We start from the raw sequence: 24,125 nt of genomic DNA on the forward strand, positions 1-24,125 counted from the left end.
CAAAGTTAAAAATCACACAACCACCTGATGAAGGACCAGCAAAGTAGTGCTTCCAAATAAACCTGTTGGACTATAACCTGGTGTTCTGTGAATTTTAATTTTGTCCATCCGAATCCAACACCAGCATCTACAAGTCACGAGTGAGGGAGGAATGCATAACATAAGAACAAAAGATCTTGGAAAAGGAGAAGGCCGTCCTGCGCTTCGAGCCTGCTCTACCATTTGATAAGATTATGGCTGATCATTTTGTGGATGCAGAACCATTTACCCACGTTCTCACCATATTCCTTAATTAGTTATTTCCTTTTAAAAAAAAACTAAGCTTTAAAAACGTTCATTGAACTAGCATCAACTACTTCCCTGGGCAATGCACTCCATCGAGGTCAAGACATTCCTTCTCAATTCACTCCTAAATTTGCTGCCTCTAATCTTATGCTGATGCCCTCTTGTCCTGGCTTCATCTGCCAGTGGAAACATCCTCTCTACTTCTATTTTATGCATTCCATTCATTATTTTATATATTTCCCATTCTTCTGAATTCCAATGAATATAATCCCAATCTACTCCGTCTCTGTTAAGCCGAACCCCTCACCTCCGGAATCAACATAGTTAATCTCCTCTGCACCCCCTCTAGTGCCAGTACATCCTTGAGCACGTAAGGAGGTAAAAACTGCATGCAGTACTCCAGGTGTGGCCTCACCAGCACCCATTATAGCGAGAACATAACCTCTGCTTTTAAACACAATCCCTTCAGCAATGAAGGACAAAATTCCATTTGCCTTCTGAATTGATTGTTACACCTGGTGACCCACCCTCCTGCAGAAGAATATTCAGGTGCCTCTGCATAGCAAATAATGTAACTTTTTTTAAAATTCAAGTAATCATCTTTTTATTAATGTTACTCCAACCAAAGAGTATGACTTTACATTTATAAAAATAATATTCCACTTACCAAACCATTGCCCACTAACTCAATGTATCTATGTTCCTCTGCAAGGTTTCCCAGTCCTCTGCACACTTTGTCCTGCTACTCATCTTAGTCTCATATGCAAACTTTGACACCCTACATGTGGTCCCCAACTCCAAATCATCTGTATCAATTCTAAATAATCGCAGTCCCAACACTGATCCTAGAGGCACACTACTAGTTACTGATTGCCAGCCAGAATAAGGCTTATTTATCCCCACTCTTTGCTTCCTGTTAGTCAACCAAATCTTCTATCCATGCTAATACTCTATCCCATGCACCCTTATATAATGCAACAGCCACTTGCATGGCACCTTGTTGAAGGCCTTTTGGAAATCAAGGTACACCGCGTCCACTGGGTCCCCGTTGTCCACCTTGCTTGAAATGTCTTCTTAGAATTCCAAACGATTTGTCAAGCATGACCAGCCCTTCATGAATCCATGCTCTGTCTGCCCAATGGGACAATTTCTATCGAGATTCCCTGCTATTTCTTCCCTGATAATAGATCAACGCATCTTTCCAACTGCAGAGAATAAGGTAACTGGCGTAGAATTCCCTATCTTTTGTCCACCGCCTTTTCTTACAGTCCTTCCTTTTCACTGAAATATGCCTTTGCTGAGCACTTCCTAAAATGTCTTTGAAAATCTTTCACTGCTCATCAACTGTCCCACCATAAAATCTTTGTTTTCAGTCTACTTTATCCAGGTTCTCCCTCATTCTATTTTCCCCGTGTTCAAACACAGGACCAAGATATTAAATTTTATCTTCACACTTTCCAGATGTACTCTAAATTCAACCATACAGTGAACACTTCTTGCAAGAGGATCCCTAACTCTGAGGTCATTAATTATTCCTGTCTCATTGCACGGGGGCCAGATCTTGGATAGCTTGCTCCTTGTCGGTTACATTTCATACTGTTCAAAAAACTATCATGGATACACTTAATGAACTCCTCAAGGCTACCCTGACTGAGCTGGTTTGACCAATCTACATGTAGATTAAAATCACCCATGATAATAGCCGTACCATTTTTACAGGCATTAGTTATTTCTTTGTTTATTGCCCATCCCAATGTGATGTTATTATTTAGCCTACACACTGTGCCTATCAGTGACTTTCTTGTTAGAATTTTGAAAGCATCATTCCTGTTTCTCCTAATGTACAGCAATAACAACAACTACTTGCTTTATATGGAATCTTTCGCAACGGCAAATCTCCTAAGGTGCTTCATGGATGATCAAAACATTGATTGAGGAGAATGATTTTAAAATACATCGTAACGGAGGAGAGAGAAGGTTAGGGAGGGTATTCCACAGACTTCTGCTCTTGACAGCTCCAAATGTGGAGTGATGCAGGTGGGGTGGGGTGGGGTGGGGTGGGTTGAAAAGGGAACGTGCAAAGGTGACATGGAGGAGCATAGGCATAAGGTCTTAAGGATAGAGGAGGTTCCAGACTGAGTCTGTCTGTCATAGACAGTATGGCTGCCTCATGGAATTTGAAGCACCGTAATGGGCCCATGCATGTCATGTTAGTCAAGGATAGTATAACGGTGGCTGAGAGAACATTTGATGAGGACTTGTCTACTGAATTAGTGTGGGCTGAGGTTAGAAACAAGAGAGGGGAGGTCACACTGCTTGGATTTTTTATAGGCCACCACAGAGTTCCAGGGAGGGGGAAGAGAGGATTAGCAAAATTACTCTGGGTAGGAGTGAAAGTAACATGGTGGTCATTATGGGGGACTTTAACTTCCCCAACATTGACTGGAAATTCTATAACTCTAGTACGTCGGATGGATCAGTTTTTGTCCAATGTGTATAGGAGGGTTTCCTGACACAGTATGTCAAAGGGCCGACAAGAGGGGAGGCCACATTGGATCTGGTGCTTGGTCATGAACCGGACTAGGTGTTTGATTTAGTTGTAGGTGAGCACTTTGGAGAGAGTGATCATAATTCAGTTATGTTTAGTTTGGCGATGAAAAGGGATAGGTACATGCCACAGGTGAAGACTTATCGATGGGGCAGTGGCAATTATAATGCGATTCAGCAAGAATTAGGATGCATAGGATGGAGTAGTGAAATGCAGTGGATGCAGACAATGGAAATGTGGAGCTGGTTTAAGGAACAGACATTGCGTGTCCTTGATAGGTATGTCCCTGTCAGGCAGGGAGGAAGTGATAAGGTAAGGAAACTGTGGTTTACCACAGAAATTGCATCTCTTGTTAAGAAGAAGTAGGAGGCTTATGTTTTGATGAGGCAAATGGTACAGATGAGGCGATGGAGACTTACAGATCAGATAGGAAGGATTTAAAGAGGGTTAAGAAGAACAAAGAGAGGACACGAGCAGTCTTTAGCGAATAGAATAAAGGAGAACCCTTCAGCTTTCTATAGGTATGTGAGGAACAAAGGATAGGGTAGGAATCGGGCCAATCAAAGACAGAAGTGGCAAGTTGAGTGTGGACACTGGAAATTGGAGAAGTGCGAAATGAATATTTCTCATTCGTTTTCACTCAGGAAAATTAGAATATTGTAGATAATAATGAGGTAGAAGATGTTAGACTAGAAAGAATAGAGGTTAGTTTCGAACAGGTGTTATCAATTCTAGAAGGATTGAATGTAGACAAGTCCCCTGGGCTAGATGGGATTTATCCGTAGATTGTCTGGGAAGCTAGGGAGAAGATTATCAAAGCCAAAGTCTTTGCTTTGAGCTGTCATTGCCTACAAGTTCAGTACCAGAGGACTGGATGATTGCAAATGTTATGCCCTTGATCAAGAAGGGAAGTAGAGATGACCCAGGTAATTACATACCAGTGACCCTTAGTTCTGTTGTAGGAAATGTTTTGGAAAGGATTATAAGAGACACTATTTGTAATCATCTGGCAAACAACAATATGATTTCAAATCGTCAATATGGTTTTGTCAAGGGCAGGTCGTGTCTCACAAATCTCATTGAGTTTTTTGAGATGGTGACCAAGCATATAGATGAAGGTAGGGCAGTTGACGTGGTATACATGGACTTCAGTAAAGCCTTTAATAAGGTTCCACATGGTAGGCTGTTAGAGAAAATGCAGTGACATGGAATTGAGTGTGATTTAGCAGTTTGGATTAGAAACTGGTTTTCTGAAAGGCGGCAGCGAGTGGTGGATGATGGAAAATAATCAGCCTCCAGTGCGGTTATTAGTGGTGTGCCACAAGGGTCTGTTTTGGGATCACTGCTGTTTGTCATTTTTATAAAGGTGTTAGACGCAAGCATAGGGGATGGATTAGTAAATTTGCAGATGACACCAAAGTCAGTGTGGAGTAGTGGACAGTGTGGAAGAATGTTACAGGTTGCAGGAGGACTTTGATAAACTGCAGAATTGGGCTGAATGTAGCAAATGGAGTTCAATGCAGCTAAATGTAAGGTGATGCACTTTGTGAAGGATAACAGGAAGGCAGAGTACTGGGTCAATGGAAAGATTCTTGGTCGTGTAGATGTGCAGAAGGATGTTGGAGGCCATGTGCATAGATGCCTGAAAGTTGCCACCCAGGTGTACAGTACTGTTAAGGCGGCATACAGTGTGTTAGATTTCATTCGGAGATGGATTGAGTTCTGGAGCCGCAATATCATGCTGCAACTATCCAAAACACTGGTGTAGCCATATTTGGAATATTGTGTGCAGTTCTGGTGCCCATATTTCTGGAAGGATGTGGAAGCATGGGAAAAGGCGCAGAGGATATTTACCAGGATGTTGTGTGGTCTGGAGAGAAGGTCTTATGAGGAAAGGTTGAGAGACTTGAACGTGTTCTCAGCGGCAAGAAGAAGGCGAAGAGAGGATTTGATAGAGACATACAAGATGATCGGAGGCTTAGATAGGGTAGACAGTGAAATTCTTTTTCCTAGGATTATGACATTAGTGTGTATAAGGGGGCATATCTCCAAATCGAGGGGCGATAGATTTAAGACAGATGACAGAGGCAGGTTCTTTACTCAGAGTGGTTAGGACATGGAATCCACTACCTACTAATGTAGTTAACTCAGCCACGTTAGTGAGATTTAAACAATCCTTTAGATAAGCACATGGGTGATTTCAGGATAGTGTAGGGGGATGAGCTGAGAATAGTTCATAGGTTGGCGCAACATCAAGGACCAAAGGGCCTATTCTGCACTGTATTGTTCTCTGACTATTGTGCTACAAGAGATTTTTACTGTCTTAAACAGAGTGATGGATCTTGTATTGTGGGCTTACGAAGTGTCACTGATCTCTACCAAACATGTACGAGGTAGAGAATGCTGCCTGACCTGCTGCGCTTTTCCAGCAACACATTTTTCAGCTCTGATCTCCAGCATCTGCAGTCCTCACTTTCTCCATGTACGAAGTAGAGCCACGACAATAATAAGAGGCTGCAACAGGAGGGGGACAGGTAGCTCCATACAAAACCCGACTCCTTCTCAACAGTTTTCACCACAAAAACTGAGCGCCTTCCAGAAAAGCACCTCTATAGCCACAACATTTTGCCCCCACAATCGTGGTATCTGGCTGTGCACTAAGAGGCGTGCAAGAGTCTGTACTGGGACCCTGATACGCTTGGTAAAGAGTCAAATCATCTGAGCATTGAGAGCCCCACCACATTGCATGCATTTTCTATTGTTTTCTCTCTGTTCCTGACTTCCCTTGTTTTTCTTAATGAACCTGGTAAAAGTTGTTATTACACACACCTGCACAAGCTGTGAATTGAACCCAGGCCCCTCGGTCCAAGATTCGGGATATTTTCACCGCGTCACAAAACATCGACTCGAACTTCCTTTGTCCCTTGCCTGCTAAGTCACGCCTGAATCAACTCTGCAATTGGGAGGAAGGGGCGGAACAGGAGGACTGAGTAGCGGCCGGTCCTCCAACCAGAGTGAGTGAGGAGAGGGGCCAAAGCATTCTCGGGAGTGAACGCTTCAAGATTGGTCAGAGAGCAAACTATTTTGCAGGATTGATCATTCTCACGGCATAGTGGAGCATTAAACCTCTCTTATAAATCAATGTGAGACTTTAAGAAATACTGTAGTTGAAATGTAAATCTGATAACGTACATATTTCAAATCGATTTACACTATTCGAGTAAGAAACTTCTTTTCAAGCTCCCAGAACGACTGGTAATTTACATACCTGGCCGTTATGGTTGATTTGCACCGGACAATCTATTTGACTGTTAGACATCTCTATGACTGTAACTCGACAAAACAATTGTTAATGAATAACATTGTACCCATCAGGCTTTGCAGTTATGAATATTCTCTCTCAATTCAATGATAACCTTAGACGCACGCGCAGTTTGGTTTCAATACAGAGCATGCGCAGTGTCACATTGGTCAGGACAGAGAGAAATGGAGCTTTCTCCGGCAGCGGCTGTGATCGGCTTCAGAGAGCGGCGCTCAGAGCCGGTGTGTGGGAGCCTCGCTGGGAGAAAGGAGCGGAGAGAATTCACACGTCCCGGATAAAGGTGAAAAAAATCGAAAAAGACCCTCCAGGCCCGGGTAAAGAGGTGGCGGTCTCTGATCAAGGAAGTGGTCCAGGGTCACGGCCGCCATTTGTTTGAGGGAAGAGGGAGGAATCTCAGGGCTGCCATCTTGAGAAGGTCAAGGTGCGGGAGGGCGGGGCTCTCGGGGTCTGTAGAACAATCAGAGGAAAGGGAAGCCCCATTGTTATTGATTAATTCCACGAACACAGCTTCACTGGGCGATCCAGCAGGAATATCCTCTCTCAGTCCTGCTGGGATGTTTCACCCAATCAGAACCAGCAGCTCTCCTCCTCTCTCAGCTCCCCTTCTGTCCTTCCTGCAGCATGTGTCCCCTGGAACATTGAGCTGCCTGTCCTGTCCCTCCCTCAGCTGTTGTTTCTGTGATACCTGTGATATCCCAGTCCCATCTTAGAATACTTCACTAAAGACAGGAATTCACCCGATGGATTTTTCTTAACATCAGCAATTGTTTAATACTCACTTACCTGTTTTTAATTAAATCTTTTTTGAAGCATTTCATTCACATTCAATCATTTGCAATGGCGGGATTTAAAACTGTCCAGAGAACTTTTGCTGAGTTTCTGGATAAATTGCTTCACAATAATGCCCCTAGGCCATAACTTCGTCTGCTCACAGGTTGCACATCCCAGTACAACATGAATCAAAACCCTTTCTTTGTGCACAATTATTTGATGCTGAACTCTGGTGATGTCACTCAGTATCTCTCCTTGTGCGGTCCCTCACTGTGTGGGTCTAATTGCTGCCTCTGTCAGCGTCTCTCACTCTTGCAGCTACTCCAGATCCTGAGCCAACAGAATTCTCCACTCCAGAGAGATGAGGCAGTACAGGCAAGGAATGGAGACTGGGATTTTCCAGATCTCTGTGGGGCTCAGTGCCATTTTACATGTGTAACCCTCACAAGCATCAGTCTAATTTCCCATTCTGCCTATTTCTGTGTCTTCTACAGGTACTTGAAGGAGTTACTGACTCAATAGACCTGCCAACTGCTGGTTGGGAAGATGTTTGGTCAGCCAGAGAGAAAAAGGTCAGGGAGGTCAGGAGCCTTATATAAATCCTGCCGCCAGGTAAGATTACACACAGTGCACAGAGCAAAGAGCAATGAGAGGGCTCCAAACATCAGCTAACAGGCCATGACATAGATATAGTGCTGGAGGGGGAGCAGACTCACCTCAGGCTCAATCACCACTTCTACTTTAAGTTTTATTGTACTGAGATCGCATCGGGAGTTCCCAGTTTTCAATCCAGGCGTGTGCTGTCTTGTTGAGCACCAGGACAACAGAGGGGAAAACAGGCCTGCAATGAGAGAGTGGTAATGCTGCCTGGGATCTTTCTGTTAACTATTCCCTCTCCAACATTGTATCTATGGCTCATCTTGTGGACCAGTGTCTTCAATCATTCTAACTCCTATAACAGTTCCTATCTCTGTCATCTCCTCCCCTCTCACCAATTTCTTGACATATTTGAAACCTCCAGCCCAGACGACCACCCATATCGCTGTAACTTGTTTCAGTCTCTACAAACATGCCTTGTCTCGATAGTCTCCTCCAACAACAACTGAAGACATTGGGTCTGTTTCTGTGCTGCATTACTCTTTGTTTGATGTTTCCTAAACGGAATGAGTTGCATTTGCCTGTGTTTGGCCCATAGCCCTTCCAGTCTTCTCCTCTCCATGTACCTGACCAAGTGTCATTTCCATGTTGTAATTGTACTTGATTTCACCATTTCCTCTGGCAGTCCGTTCCATCAATGCACCATCCTCTGTGGAAAATGTTGCCCCTCAGCTCCCTCTTTAAATCCTTGCTCTCTCACCACACGTTTATGGCTCTAGAATTGGACTCACCTACCCTTCGCAATTCACCTTACTTAAGCCCTACATTGTTTCATTCACCTTTATAAGGTCAACCCGTGGCCTCCTCTGCCCAGGAGAAATATTGACGACAATGTTACAAATATCTCCAACTCACGTACTCAATGTTCTGGCCACTGATGACAAGTGTGCCAAATGCTGCTTTCCCCTCCCTGTCCCCCTGTGATGCCATTTCCAAGGAACAATGTAACTGCACCCCTTGATCTCCCTCTGTTCGACAACACTGCGCAGGTCCCTACCATTAACTGTTTTAATCCTCCCTGGTTTGTCTGAACTAAATCGAACACCTGAATTAAATTTCATCTTTCATTCCTTGTCCCACTGGCCCAGTTGATTAACGTCCCCTTCGATAACTATATTCCCTGCCCACCCTTCCACTAATCTTGGTATCCGCAAAAATGCTAACAGGGACTGCTATCTTTTCACTCAGATTGTTTATGTAAGTGGTGCACAACAGTGGTCCCAGCACCAATCCTTACAGCACACTGCTGGTCAGAGGCCCCAGTCTGAACAACAACCCACTCCCACCACCCTCTGTCTCCCACTGTCATCCCATTTTGTATCCAGTTGGCTAGCTCTCCCTGATCCCTTGTGACCTAACCTTACTAACCAATGTATCATGCTACACCCTGACCAAGGGTTGCTGAAGCCAAAAACAACGTCTGTTGCTCTGCCTTCATCTACCTTCAAGTCAAATTTGTGAGGCATACTTTCCCACGCACAAAGCCATACTGGCTGCCGTAATCAGTCCTTGTCGTTCCAAATACCACCTACCTCTCAGAATGACCTCCAACAACTGACCCACCCTGATGTCTGGCTCATCAGTCTGTAGCTTCCTGGCTTCCTCTTGCAGCCTTTGTTAATTAATGACACAACATTATAATCATAGTCAGAGAGTCAGACCACACTGTTCGGTCAATGCTAACCATACTCTAAAACTGATCTTGTTCCACCTGCCTGTACCTTGATCCTATCCCTTCAAACCTTTCCTATTCATGTACTAATCCTAATGTTTTTAAACATTGTAATTGTCCCCACATTCACCCCTTCCTTGGGAAGTTCATTCCACACACAATCCACCCTCTGTGTAACAATGTCACCCTCACGACTTTTTTTTTAAATGTCTCTCCTCTGACACTTAAAAATGTAGCTTCTAGTCTTGAAACTCCCCTGTCCTTGGGGAAAAAAACAGCTCCCATTAAATCTATCTGTTCCCCTCATTATTTTATAAAATTCTGGGTCATCTGTCAACATTCAGGTTTCAATGAAAAAAATACCAACCTATTCAGCCTTTCTTTAAAACTGAAAACTTCCATACCCAGCCACATCCCAGTAAATCTCATCTGAACCCTTTCGAGCTTAATAATATCCTTCCGATAACTGGGCGACCTGAACTGAACACAGTATTCCAGAAGAGGACTCACCAATGGCCTGTATAATCTCAATGTGACTTCCCAACTCCAATATCCAAAGTAATGAAAGCAAGTGTGGCAAGTCCCTTTTTAACCATCCTGTCTCCATGTTGCAAACTTCAAAGAATTATGTACCTATACCTCGAGGTCCCTCTGTTCTACAACACGACTGAAGGTCCTACCATTAATTGGATAGGCCCTGCCTGTGTTTGTTGGACCAAATGCATTCCCTCGCATTATACAGATTGAACTCCATCGACAGTTTTTCAGCCATTCACACATTTCATCAGGATCCCTTTGTAATCTCAGAAAACCTTCTTCACTGTCCACAATGCCACCCTCCAGTCTACCTGCCTATCACACATGGTACAAATATCTCTGCTAGGGGCCCTACAATTTCTTCACCAGCTTCCCACAATGTCCTGAGATACATTTAATCAGGGCCTGGGGATTTATCTACCTTTGTGGTTTAAAACCTCCAGCACCTCCTCTTCGATAATGTGGACTCATTTCAAGACATTGAGTTATAGAGATGTACAGCACGGAAACAGATCCTTCAGACCAACTCCTGCATGATGTATCTAGTCACATTTGCCAGAATTTTGCCAATATCCCTCTAAATCCTTTTTATTCATATACCCATCATATAAAATGTATTTCTATCAGCCTCCACTATTTCCACTGGCAGTTTATTCCATAGACTCTGCCAGAACCAGTTTTCCTTTAGGTCCCTTCGAAACGTTCCTCTCGCACTTTAAAGCTATGCCCTGTCGGTTTGGAAACCCCCAGCCTGGGAAAAAGACCTTGTCTATTGACCCTATCGATGACCATCATGATTTTAAACACCTTTATCAGGTAACTCCTCAGCCTCCCATGTTCAAGTGAAAACAGCCCCAGCTTATTCAGGCTTTTCCCCGAAGAGCAAACCCTTCAACCCTGGCAGCATCCTTGTTCATTTCTTCCGAACCTTTCATGTTCCATAACATCCTCCCGATGGCATTGAGACCAGAATTGCACACAGTATTCTAATAGTAGTTCAGACAAACATGGTTTAGTCCCCCGAGCGCCCCAGTTTTTATCCACACTAAGTTCCAAAGTGAAATATTTGTTTCGGATCCTGTAGTTGACTACATTGTTGGCTTCATTGATCATTATGGATACCTGTTTTGTCCCTCACTCTTCTTTTGCTCTTAATACACTTATAGAATCTCTTTCAATTCTCCTTAACTTTCTCTGCCGAAGCTATCTTATGTTCCGTCTTTACGTTCCTGATTTCCATCTTAAGAGTATTTCTACAGCCCCGATGCTCCTGAAGGGATTCACTTGAGTCCGCCAGTAATGTGCCCCCCTGTTTTCTTGACCAGAGCCTCGAAACTCAGCCAGTATTTCTTAATTCAGTCAGCATTGAGCTGCACACTAACAGGAACACGCTGGTGCTGAACGCTCCTTTTATCTTGATTGTAAAATATTCCTATTTGTCAGACTTGCCTTTACCTGCAAATAGCCTCCCAGATCTACTTTTAAAATTTATGTCTAATACTATCTTGCTCCATGGTATAACTTGAACTTGTGGACCAAGCCTGTCCTTTTCCATTGCTATTTTCAAACTAATACAATTGTGGTGACTTTCCAAAGTGCTCCCCCACTAACACCTCAGTCCCGTTCCCGACCTTGTTTCCCAAGGGGAGGTCAGGTTTAGCCCCATTCTCCAGTTGAGCCACTTACATAATGACTGTGTACCTGTGCTGACATAGTCAGACATCCAGGGACTTGCCCACCAAGGTCCCTGTGTTCCTCAGTTCTCCAGGAGGACCTACCATTCATGATGTATACTGTTCGCTTACGAGACTCCCCACAGTGCATTACCTCACAGTGATCAGAAGTAAACTCTGTCTGCCATTACTCTGCTCAGTTTATCATCTGATCGATATCAGACTGCAGCCTGAGACCATCCCCCTCACTGTGGACAACACCCTCACTTTTCATGTCATCGATAAACCTACTAATGGTTCCTTCTGCTTTCATATCCGAGATATTAATCCGAGATGGTTCCTGCACAGATCCCTGTTGTACATCCACTGGACAAAGGCTTCCAATCGTAAAAACAATCCTCCACCAATTGTGGATACAATTTATCATCTTGCCTGGATGCCATGGGCTCTTCCCTTTTGGACCAGCCTTCCATGTGGGACCTTGTCAAAGACCTTAATGAACTCCATGTAACCCACATCATCTGCATTGCCCTCATCAAAATCAGAGGACAGTCCTCAAGCAAATCCATACAGACAATTCCTAATATATTCCTGTCCTTTCGAATGTTGATTCATCATGTTCCTCAGAATTGTTCCCAATAATTTCCCTCCCCCTCCTATCAGACTATCTGCTGTGTAATTACCTGGCCTATCCCTGCTGCTCTTGATCAAAGGAATCACATTAGCGATCCTCCAGTCATTCAGCACTTCAGCTGTGGCCAGCAAAGTATTAAATATATCCGCCAGGGCCCCAGCAATCTGCTCCATTACCTCCCATAGCAGCTTGGGATATATTTGATTGTTACTGGGTATTTCTCCACCTTTTTGCCTGTGAAAATATTTAATGCCTCCTCCTCATTGATCTTAACATGTTCCTGAACCTCACCATCCCTGGCTTCAATGTCTTTCTCCTGTGTGAATACAGATGGGAAGTATTCATTGAAGACCTCACCTTCTTCCCCTGGCTCCATGCACTGATTGCCCATTTGGTTTCTAACAGGCCCCACTGCTTCGTTGGGAATTCTCTTACTCTAACTGTACTTATTAAGTACCTTGTGGCTTATCCTTAACATTATTAGCTAAGGATATTTTGTGACCGTTGTTTGCCTGTTCATTTTTAAGGACTACAACCACCACCCCCAGCATCCACCCCATTCCCCCTGCCCCACACACTCTAGACTTTTGAATGGCTTCGTCTGTTTTTATTGCTCTGTATTTTCTTTATCAAACTCACAATATCGCTTGATCAGTATTTGCTAAATGTGCTGTTTAAGCCATTCACTCCTCGCAAAACACATTTGCTCTGAATTCTCACTGCATCACATTTAACATCTCCCGTGTTCCAAATAGAGACTCCAACAAGTGTAGTTCCTTGCAGTCGAGGCTTGCCAGTCTAATGATAACGTTGAATGACAGTGATAATCTCATGATAAATGGCCTCCCCAAGTTTAGATACTTAGCTTCTGCATTACCCTTATCTTTTTCCATAATGTCTTTGAAGCTAACAGTTACGGTCTCTGTGCTCAAAAAAGCTCCTCATCTCTGTCATCTTGTCCAGAACCTACAGCCCACCCTGTTTCTAACATTCTCGAGTCCTTACCAACCTCCCCATCTGTGCACCTTCCTCCAGCCTGGAGAGCACATGATATCACTGTAACCCTCTCCAGTCTTCACACCACTCATGTATTCACCTATTTACAATAGTGGAATTTGAACATGGCTGAGTTTCTGGATAAATAGCACAGCGATAATACCACTCGGCCATCACTTCACCTTCTCACAGGTTTCCCATCCCTGAGCACTGACACCAGAAGCAAAATGAATCAAAACCCCTTCTTTCTACACAATGGTTTGTTACGAAATCTTCCTGCGCTCTGCTGATATCACTCAGTATCTCTCCATTTGGTATTCCTCACTGTGAGGGTTTAATTGCTGCCTTTGTCAGTGTCTCTCACTCTTCCAGCTACTCCAGATCCTGAGCCAACAGAATCCATCTCTCCAGAGAGATGAAGCAGCACAGACCAGAGATGGAGATTGGGATTTTTCAGGTCAGTATGGCAATTATTACCATTCTGCATGTGTTTCCATCACCCTAATTTCAGAGACTGTCTATTTCTCTGTCTCCTGTAGGTATTTAGGAAGTTCCCGACTCAATAGTCTTCCCAATTGCTGGGTGTCTCATCCATCACCTCATTGAAGATGGTTGGTCAGCCAGAGCGACAAAGGGCAGGGAGATCTGGAGCATTCAATAAATCCTGCAGTGAGGTAAGATCACTCACAGTGCACAGAGCAGAGAGCAATGAGATATCTCCAAACATCGGCTAACAAGACATGACACAGATACAGTGCTGGAGGGAGAGCACAGTACAGACACACCTCAGGCTCAATCACCACCCCCACTGTATGTTTTGTTGCACTGAGACAGCATCGAGAGTTCCCAGTTTTCAATCCAGGCCTGTGCTGCCTTGGTGAGCATCTGGACAACAGAGGGGAAAGCAGGCCTCCCACGAGAGGCTTGTAACCGTGACCAGTCTAAAGAGTCCTTGCTAACTCTACAACCCTCAATATTGCTAACTTCATCCAGTCTCGACAACCGAGCAGAAAGCAATGAGAAGGCTCCAAACCTCTGTTAACAAGACATGACATGGATACAGTTCTGGAGGGGGAGTACAGAAAATCCCCACCTCATGCACAATCACCACCCTGGCTTTAAGTTCTGTTGTACTAAGACTTGCTACTCTCCAACGCTGCATCTACGGCATGTCTTGTGGACCAGTGTCTTCAATAATTTGTAACTCCTATAACAGATCCTATCTCTGTAACCTCCTCCTATCCCAATCGTCCCTCCACATATTTGAAATGTACTGCATTCCAGACTACCATCCCTGTCGCTGTAACTTGCTTCAGTGTCTACAACATGCCTTATCTAAGTAATCTCCTCCTCCAATCACTGGAGACAGATTCATACAGCACGGAAACTGTTCCTTTGATTCAAATAGTCCATAATGACCAGAGACCCTGAACGATTCAAGTTTTCCTGCATTTGACCCAAATCCCTTCAAAGCTTCTCCTCTCCATGTACCTGCCCAAATGTCTTTTGCATGTTGTTATTGTACTTTGCTCTACCACTTCCTCTGGAAGCTCATTCCATACCTGCACCATCCTATGTGTGGAAAATGTTCTCCTCCAATCCCTTTTACGTCTTTCTTCGCTCCTTTCATATTTATTCCCTCTAGAACATAGAATGTGGCAGCGCAGTCCAGGCTCTTTGACTCTCGATGTTGCGCCAAACTGTGGAACAAATTTGAAGCCCAAGTAGCTGACACTATTCCATTCTCATCCATATGACTATCCAATGACTATTTAAATGCCTTTCAGGTTAGCAGATCTACTCCTGTAGCTGGCAGACCTGAGGAGAGTCAATACAGTATGTGAATAATCCTGAGACCTGAGGATAGTCAAGACTGTGTGTGAATAATCCTGGGACATGAGAATGGTCAGTACAGTGTGTGAATACTCACGTGGCCTGAGAATATCAATACTGTGTCGCCTGTGATTGCCCCAATGATGTGTGAACAATCCAGTGGCCTGAGGATGGTCAATAATGTGTGAATACCCCTGTGGCCTGAGGATAGTCAATGCTGAGTGTTAGTTATCCTTTGGCCTGAGGATTGTGAACATAGATTGTGAAAAATCCTGCGGCCTGAGAATTTCAGTACTGTGTGTAAATAATCCCGTATCCTGAGAATGGCTAATATTGTGTTTGAATGATTCTTTCCTGAGGATGGTCAATACTGTGTGCGAATAATCCTGGGAACTGAGAATGCACAATACTGTGTGTGAATATTACTGTGGCCTGAGGATGGTCAATGCTGTTTGTAAATAATCCTATGGTCTGAGAATGGTCAATATAGCGGGTGAAAAATCCTGCGGCCTGAGAACTTCAATACTGTGTGTAAATAATCCTGTAGGCTCAGGATACTTAATACTATGTGTGAATTAATCTTACTGAGTGAAGATGGTCAATACTGTGTTTGAATAATTCTCTCTTGAGGATGGTCAATACTGTATGTGAATAATCCTGGGAACTGAGGTTCGTCAGTACTATGTGTGAATATTATAGTGGCTGAGGACAGTCAATGCTGTTCGTGAGTAATCCTGTGGCCTGAGGAAGGTCAATACTGTGCGTGAATAATCCTGAGGCCTGAGAATATTCTATTCTGTGTGTAAATAAACCTGTGGCCTGAGGATGGTAAATACTGTGTGCTAATAATCCGGTGTCCTGAGGATGATCAATACTATTAGTGGGCAGCACGTTGACACAGTGGTTAGCACCAGAGACCCAGGTTCAATTCCCACCTCAGGCGACTGACAGTATGGAGTTTGCACTTTCTCCCCGTGTCTGCGTGGGTTTCCTCCGGATGCTCCGGTTTCCTCTCACAGTCCAAAGATGTGCAGGTCAGGTGAATTGGCCATGCTAAATTGCCCATTGGTGTTAGGTGTAGGGGTATGGGTGGGTTGCGCTTCGGCGGGTCGGTGTGGACCTGTTGGACCGAAGGGCCTGTTTCCACACTGTAATGTAATCGAATCTAAATGTTTGTGAATAATTGTTTGGCCTGAGAATATTCAACACTGTGTGTGAATAATGCTGCAGTCTGAAAATGGTCGGTACTGTGTGTGAATAATCCTGTGGCCTGAGAATATTCAACACTGTTTGTGAAGAATCCTGTGGCCAGAGGATTGGAAATACTATATGAATATTCCTGTGGCCTGAGGACAGTCAATACTGTGTGTGAATAGTCCAGTGATCTGGGAATGGGAAATAATATGTGTGAATAATCCTATATCCTGAGGATGGTCAATACTGTGTTTGAATAATTCTCTCTTGAGGATGGTCAATACTGTATGTGAATAATCCTGGGAACTGAGGTTCGTCAGTACTATGTGTGAATATTATAGTGGCTGAGGACGGTCAATGCTGTTCGTGAATAATCCTGTGGCCTGAGGATGGTCAATACTGTGTCTGACTAATCCTGTAGTCACTGAAGTGTTGTTTTTTTGATTAGCAACTGGTTGATCCTCTCCTTCATATGTCCCTCCCTATCTCTGCAAACCCCTCCAGCTGCAGCAATCCGTACTGGCTTTGTTACACTGTTCAGGCCCTGATGACTCTCTGTAACACTCTCAGCACATTCGTCTCTCCCTGATCCTGTCGTGTCATTAAACGCTGACAATGATTCCCCTTCCCACAGCCCTCCCCCTGCTAACAGACCCTTTGCAATCTCTTTAAAACTTACTCCTAAAACACACTCTCTCTTTAGGATTTTAAATACTTTTTGGTGACCTTATCCACCTCATAATCTAATATGATCCATTTTGTTCTGAGTGAGGGACCGGTGGGAATTTCTTGCTGAGGATTTGTCTGTTTCAATGAAATGTTCTTTTGTTGAGTGTTTTACACTGTTCTTTCAAACGTTTTCCACTGTTCGTTTACAGACATATTTCAGTCCGTTGAGCCTGTTAACCTTGGTCAGTTCTACTGTCAAACTTATGTGATTGGCTATTTTTGTTTCTAGTTGTAGCTTGGCCTTTCTGTGATTCACTGAAATGCTTTAAATTAATTTAAATTGCACTTTATCGCAATTTCCCAGAGGATCTCTCCAGGTGACGTGACTCATTCACTAAGTTTCATCTCACAACCATTTATCTGAGATAGTTACATCCCTAGCCAGTTGCACAGTGTGTTATTCAAAGAAACACTGAAAAAAATCACTTTACTCCCGTTCCAATATCACACTTATCTGTGTGATTGTCCCAGATGATGCGAATATTGAACTTTCCCAAAATTATCACAATATATTTGTTTAAAAAATTCCAATGAATTCCTGTGCAATGCAGTGATGAGCAATGAAATGCTGTTCTGTGGCTAAAACTGTTCTGCTGCTTGTGTCCTTGGCAAGTACTGGCCAGAATTTGACTACTGGCTGACTCTACTTCATGAACTGAGGCCAAATGATTTCTCTGTAATGCCGTTGTTATCCATTATTGTTAGTATTGCCCATTTCGCCTGAGTTTCTGCAAGGTTGTGGATCATTGAATATTTATGTTCCATCTTTTGTTCGCCCGGAAACCATGTCTCCCTGGTGTCTAAATCTCTTTTAACTTTGGGTCACAAATCCATCTCCCTTATTGATGAGACTTTGTCCATTCCAAAAAAAAATTGCTCTTTCCCACAACTTCCTGTCAAAAACCGATTCACTGTTGTGCGACTTGAGTTAAACTTTGTCCCATCCTGTCCCCTTCTGCTTGTCTTCAGCCACATTCCCATGCTGTTCTGATGCGTCACCTTTTCTCTTTGGATTTGGAAAACTCCTTTCACCTGAACCCTGTCCCTGCATCCTCTGGGTCAGTTTAAAGCCCTGTCCATAAACCTACCAACATTATTGGCCAGGACACTGGTTCCAGTACAGTTCCAGTGGGACCATCCTAATGGATTATTTATTAAATCAGGTATGGGATGTGGGTGTCTCTGGCTGACCAGCCTTTCTTGCCCAACCCGAGCTGACCTTGAACTGAGTAACTTGCTCAACCATTTCAGAGGGTCATTGAGAGGCAAACACTTTGCTGTGAGTATGTCGTGCAGACCACGAGAGGATGGACAGATGTCTTTCTAAAAGGACAAATGTTTGGATATTTTGTACATCATCAGTGGTTTTATACTTATTTATGGATTATTATTATTTTTAAAACTATTGATTTCAAATGTCTCCATTTCAGATGGTGGGATTCAAATCTGCCTCCCCTGAAGATTAGCTGAGGTTTTGGATACATTGTGTAGCAATAATACCACGAGGGCATCACTTCACCTGCCCACAGGTTGCTCATCCCAGAGCACTGATACCAGAGCACCATGAAGCTAAACCCATTCTTCCGACTCAGTTGTGTGATGCGGACATCTTCCAGCAATCTTGGGCTCTTAATTGATATCGCTCCATTTTCCAGATCTCTGTGGGGCTCATTGCCATTCTCTATATGTAACCCTCACTACATCAGTCTAATTTCCAATTTTGTCTATTCCTCTGTCTCCTCTTGGTACTTAGGAAGGTCCTGACACAATAGACTTCCCAACTGCTGGGTGTCTCGTCCATCACCACATTGATGATGTTTGGTCAGCCAGAGAGACCAAGGGCAGGGAGATCTGGAACCTTCAACAAATCCAGTAGTGAGGTAATATCACCTACAGTGCACAGAACAAAGAACAACAAGAGGGCTCCAAACATTGGCTAACAAGACATGACATAGATAGTGTTGGAGTGGAGGCACAGTACAGCCACAACACATGCTCAATCACCACCCCAACTTTAAGTTTTGTTGTACTAAGACTCACTACTCTGCACAACTGTATCTATGGCATGTCTTGTGGTCCAGTGTCTTCAATAATTTGTAATTCCTATAACCGTTCCTGTCCCTGTAACCTCCTCCCTTCCTGATGGTCCCTCCACATATTTGAAACGTACTGCATTCCAAACTACCATCTCCCTATCTCAGTGTCTACAACATGCCTTCTCTCGGTAATCTCCTCCTCTTTAACTGGATAGAGTCATGCACCACAGAAACGGTTCCTTCGATCCAACCAGTCCATGCAGACCAGAGTCCCTGAATGAGATGCGTTTCCTTGCATTTGACCCATATCCCTTCAAACCTTCTCCTCTCCATGTAATTGCCCAAATGTCTTTTACATGTTCTCATTGTACTTTTCTCAACCACTTCCCCCGGAAGCTCATTCCATACCTGCACCATCCTCTGTGTGTAAAATGTTCTCCTCCAATTTCTTTAAAGTCTTTCTCTTTCATTTCATATTTATGTCCTCTAGAACATAGAACATGACAATGCACTGCAGGCCCTTTGGCCCTCAATTTTGTGTTAATTTCTGGAACCAATCTGAAGCCCAACTAACTGACGCTATTCCAGTCTCATCCATATGCCTATCCAGTGACCATTTAAATGCTCTTAAAGTTGGTGAGTCTACTACTGTTGCAGGCTCTGCATTCCACGCCCCTACTGCTTTGAGTTAAGAGGCTACCTCTGACATCTGTCCTACATCTATCACCCTTCAATTTAAAGCCTCTGCTAGGCATTGCCTTCCAAGGGAAAAGGCTCTCAACCCATCTTAGATTATCTTAGATGTCTCGATTAATTCGCCTCAAACATCTTCTCTCGAACGAAAACAGCTTCAAGTCCCTCAGCCTTTTCTTGTAATATCTTCCCTCCAGAACAGGTAACATCCCAGTAAATCTCCTCTGAATCCTTTCCAAAGCTTACATATCCTTCCTGTAATGTAGTGACCTGAACTGTACACAATAACCCAGGTGTGGCCACCCGCGAGTTTTGTACAGCTGTGGCATGATCTCATTGTTCCGAAACTCACTCCCTCTCCTAATAAAAGCTAACACACCAAATGCCTTCTGAACGAACTTATCAACTTGAGTGGCAATTTTCAGGGATCAGTGTACGTGGACATAGAGATCTCTCTGTTTTTCTACACTACCAAGAAACTTACCATTAGCCCAGTACTCTGTGTTCCAGTTACTCCTTCCAAAGTGAATCATCTCACACTTTTCTGTATTAAACTCCATTTGTGAACTTTCAGTCCAGCTGTGCAGCTTATCTATGCCTCTCTCTAACCTACAACATCCTGCATCACTATTCGCAACTCTACCAACCTTAGTATCATCCGCAACTTTACTAACCCATCCTTCAATGCCCTCATCCAGGCCATTTATATCAATGACAAGCAACAGTGGATCCAAAACAAGATCGTGGCGTTACCCCACGAGTAACTGAATTCCAGGATGAATATTTCCCATCAACCACGACTCTCTGTCTTCTTTCATTGAGCCACTTTCTGATCCAAACTGCAAAATTACCAACAATTTTGTTCTGATTTGGAGATGCTGGTGTTGGACTGGGGTGTATAAAGTTAAAAATCACACAACACCAGGTTATAGACCAACAGGTTTAACTGGAAGCACACGAGCTTTCAGAGCGACGCTTCTTCATCAGGTGATTGTTCCAATTACAATCACCTGATGAAGGAGCGTTGCTCCGAAAGCGAGTGTGTTTCCAATTAAACCTGTTGGACTATAACCTGGTGTTGTGTGATTTTCAACAATTGTGTTGGTATTGACGTCTGTATTGTCTGCAATAGCTTACCGTGGGGAACGTTAACAAATCCAAAAACACCACATCAACTGCTTTACCCTCATCCACTTCTTTGGTCACCTTCTCAAAGAACTCAGGTTTGCGATGCACGACCTACCCTTCAGAAAACCATGTTGACTATCCCTCATCAATTTATTCATCTCCAGATGGTTACAATTCCTATCTGTTATAAGCCTTTCCAACACTTTACCCAGAATCAAAGTAATGCTCACAGCTCTATAATTACCAGGGTTTTCTCTATTTCCCTTCTTGGACAAGGGGACAATATTTGCTATCCTCCATCCTTCTGGCACTATCTCTGTAGACAATAACAACATAAAGATCAAACCCAAAGACGTAGCAGTCGCCTCCCTGGCTTCCCAGAGAATATGAGGATAAATCCTATCCAGCCCAGGGGAGTTAGCTAGCTTTACACTTTGCAGAATTGCTAACACCTCCTTCTTCTGTAGTTCAATCCCTTCTAGTTATGAACTCCACTACCTTGGGGTAAAGACGTTGGCTAATCAACTTACCTGTAACCATCATTGTTTTATAAACCTTTCTGAGGTCACCTCTCAGCCATCTCCGCCCAGTGGAAATACAAAGAATGATGATATATGTATTTCTGTTAACGTTCCCAACACTACTTTGCCACAATGTACTGGGATACACTTGTTCAAGACCTGGGGCTTTCTCTACCTTTGTGTTTTAAGACCTCCAGTACTAGATCTTCTGTAATGGGGACTTTGTACAAGACATCACTGTTTCTTTCCCTTTGTTTCCTAGTCTTTGTCCACAGTATGTTCTGATATGAAATATTCATTTCGGGTCTCGCCCATCTCCTGTGGTTCCACATTTGGATGGCCTCACTGATCTTTCGGGGACCCTTTTGTCTGTCCAGTTGCTTTTTTGTCCTTGTGTGCTGTGGAAAATTCTTTTGCATTCTCCTTAAACTTATGTGCCAAATCTATCTCACCCTCACTCCCCCCCCCTCCCCCCAACGACACCACCCCGCCCAATGTTGCTTTCCAGCTTATCCAGCCTCTCGGATTTTGTCAAACCCTCCAGTATCAGTAACGTCTTCGTCAATCTTTGCTCCATTTACAGCATCAGTAAATGCTTCTTAAATGGCGAGGATCAGAATTCTACGCAGCGTTCCAAAGCTGTGCTGTCTATCCCTAAACAATCCTTGCCTTTGCAAATGCATGTAATTCCTGTTCAGCGGAATCGCTTCCAACAACGTATGCATCACTGACATCAAGCTAATTGGATTTGATGTCCCTGGCTTTTCCTCACAGCCTTTCCTGAGGACTGGCAAAATATTAGCCACCCTCCAGGCTTCCAGCCCATCACCTGTGGCTGTCAGTGATAGACAAATCTCTTTATGGGACCCCACAATTTCTTCCTGAGTTTCCCACAATATCCAGGGATATACTTGATTAGTTCCCAGGGATTTGTCTACCATTTATGCATTTAAAAACCTCCAGCACCTCCTGTTCTATTATGCGGACTCTTTTGAAGACATCACTGTTTATTTCCCTGAGTTGCCCAGTTTTTCCTCACAGTAAGTTGAAAAGTGAAGTTTTCATTTAGGATCTCAGCCATCTCTTCTGGTTCCACACTTGGTTGGCCCCATTAAACCATATTCAATCCGTGTTTAATGTTCTGTTGTTAATATGCTTGTACTTTCCTCAGTTTGATCTGCCAGAGCTTTCTGTGGTCCTCTTTGGCCCCACGTGATCTCCCACTTAAGTGTATTACTTCACCCGTAGTGTTCTTGAAGGGATTCCCTTAATCCAGCTGGCTATACGTGACACCTGGCCCCTTTTTCTGGACCAGAACCTGTATATCACCAGTCATCCAGTGTTTCTTACTTGCATCAGCATTATCCTTCACACGAACAGGAATATGCTGGCACTGAACTCTCATTTTATCTCTCTTTTGAACGCTTCCCACCTGCCTGACGTCCCTTTACCTGTAAATATCCTCCACAAGCAATTGTTAAAAGCTCTTGACTCATATCTTCTGGATTCAGGCAAGGCTAGTTTTGATCATTAACTTGTGGACCAGCCATGTTCTTTTCCATCACTATTTTCAAACTAATACGATTGTTGTGACTTTTCCAAAGTGTTCCCCCACTAACGCCTCTGTCCCTTTCCCTTACTTGTTTCCCAAGGGGAGGTCTGGTTTTACCCCTTCCTGCAGTCTGACCATTTCAATTCTGACTGGGACAATTTTCTTGAATGTGCCTAACGAATCCCTCCCATCCAACCTCCATACACTCTGGCAGTCCCAGTCTAGGTTCGGAAAATTAAAATCCCTGACCATTACAACCCTATCCTTCTTACAGATATCTGAGATAGCCTGAAATATTTACTCCTCAATTTCCCGCTGACGATTGAGGGCCTGTAGTGCAGTCATATCAAAGTGATGACCAATTCTCATTTCTCATTTCCACCATTAGCCAATACCAACCTGCTGGACAGACATAACAAACAACAGGACGGTGAACCTATCAACAAAGACGGCATACTTAAACTACTGGACCTGTGCCTCACAACACACTTCACATTCAACAACCAAATATACGAACAAATCAACGGAACACCCATGGGCTCACCCATCTCTGGACTCATAGCATAAGCAGTAATGCAAAGGTTAGAACAAACAGTCTTACCACAAATACAACCCAAACTCTGGGTCAGATACGTGGATGACACCTTTGTAATAACTAAAAACACAGAAATAGAGAACACACACCAGATCATCAACGCCACACTCACAGGAATCTGATTCACTAGAGAGGAAGAAAAGGACAACCAACTCCCATTCCTAGACGTGATGGTACAGAGAACACCGAACGGAGAATTCACCACAAAGGTTTACAGGAAAGCCACACACACAGACCCAGTCCTGAACTATGAACGCAACCACCCCAACACACACAAACGAAGTTGCATCAGGACACTATTCAAAAGGGCCACAACACACTGCAGCACACCAGAACTGCAAAAAGAGGAAGAGGAACACCTATACAAACTATTCGCCAAAAACGGATACCCTCGCAATTTCATCAACAGATGCCTAAGGGAGAGACAACGGAAAAAGGACATGCCGCAACCCAAAGGACTAGCCACACTACCATACATCAGGAGCATTTATGAACTGACAGGCAGTCTACTGCGACCGCTAGGACTCATAACAGCACACAAACCAACAGCCACGCTCAGACAACAACTCACCAGAACGAAGGACCCGATACCCAACATGAGAAAAACTAATGTAGTGTACGAAATCCCATGCAAGGACTACACAAAACACTACATCGGACAAACAGGAAGACAGCTAACGACCCGTATCCATGAACACCAACTAGCCACGGAACGACACGACCAGCTATCCTTAGTAGCCACACACACA

General features: G+C 43.8%; 2 long non-coding RNA genes across 6 annotated transcripts in view; one reads left to right on the forward strand and one right to left on the reverse strand.

The window, feature by feature from the left end:
• The window catches only part of LOC140489145 (uncharacterized), a 323,165-nt gene extending 317,373 nt beyond the window's left edge, over window positions 1-5,792 (reverse strand). For both annotated transcript variants that reach the window (XR_011963094.1, XR_011963095.1), the window contains exon 1: window positions 5,663-5,792. This is a non-coding gene — a long non-coding RNA (uncharacterized lncRNA). The remainder of the gene's footprint in view (window positions 1-5,662) is intronic.
• Window positions 5,793-6,354: 562 nt separating this feature from the next.
• On the forward strand, window positions 6,355-23,573 carry LOC140489143 (uncharacterized). 4 transcript variants are annotated; one of them, XR_011963091.1, is made up of 6 exons: window positions 6,355-6,435; window positions 7,421-7,538; window positions 13,468-13,552; window positions 13,635-13,769; window positions 18,605-18,731; window positions 23,170-23,573. It is a non-coding gene; the product is annotated as an uncharacterized lncRNA (long non-coding RNA). The 4 variants fall into 4 exon arrangements; XR_011963090.1 differs by lacking the exon at window positions 23,170-23,573 and having other exon boundaries at window positions 18,605-18,878; XR_011963092.1 differs by lacking the exons at window positions 18,605-18,731; window positions 23,170-23,573 and adding an exon at window positions 14,883-14,996.
• The last annotated feature ends 552 nt before the right edge of the window (window positions 23,574-24,125 follow it).

The sequence above is a fragment of the Chiloscyllium punctatum genome, chromosome 18, assembly GCF_047496795.1.
Source record: "Chiloscyllium punctatum isolate Juve2018m chromosome 18, sChiPun1.3, whole genome shotgun sequence".
NCBI lineage: Eukaryota > Metazoa > Chordata > Chondrichthyes > Orectolobiformes > Hemiscylliidae > Chiloscyllium > Chiloscyllium punctatum.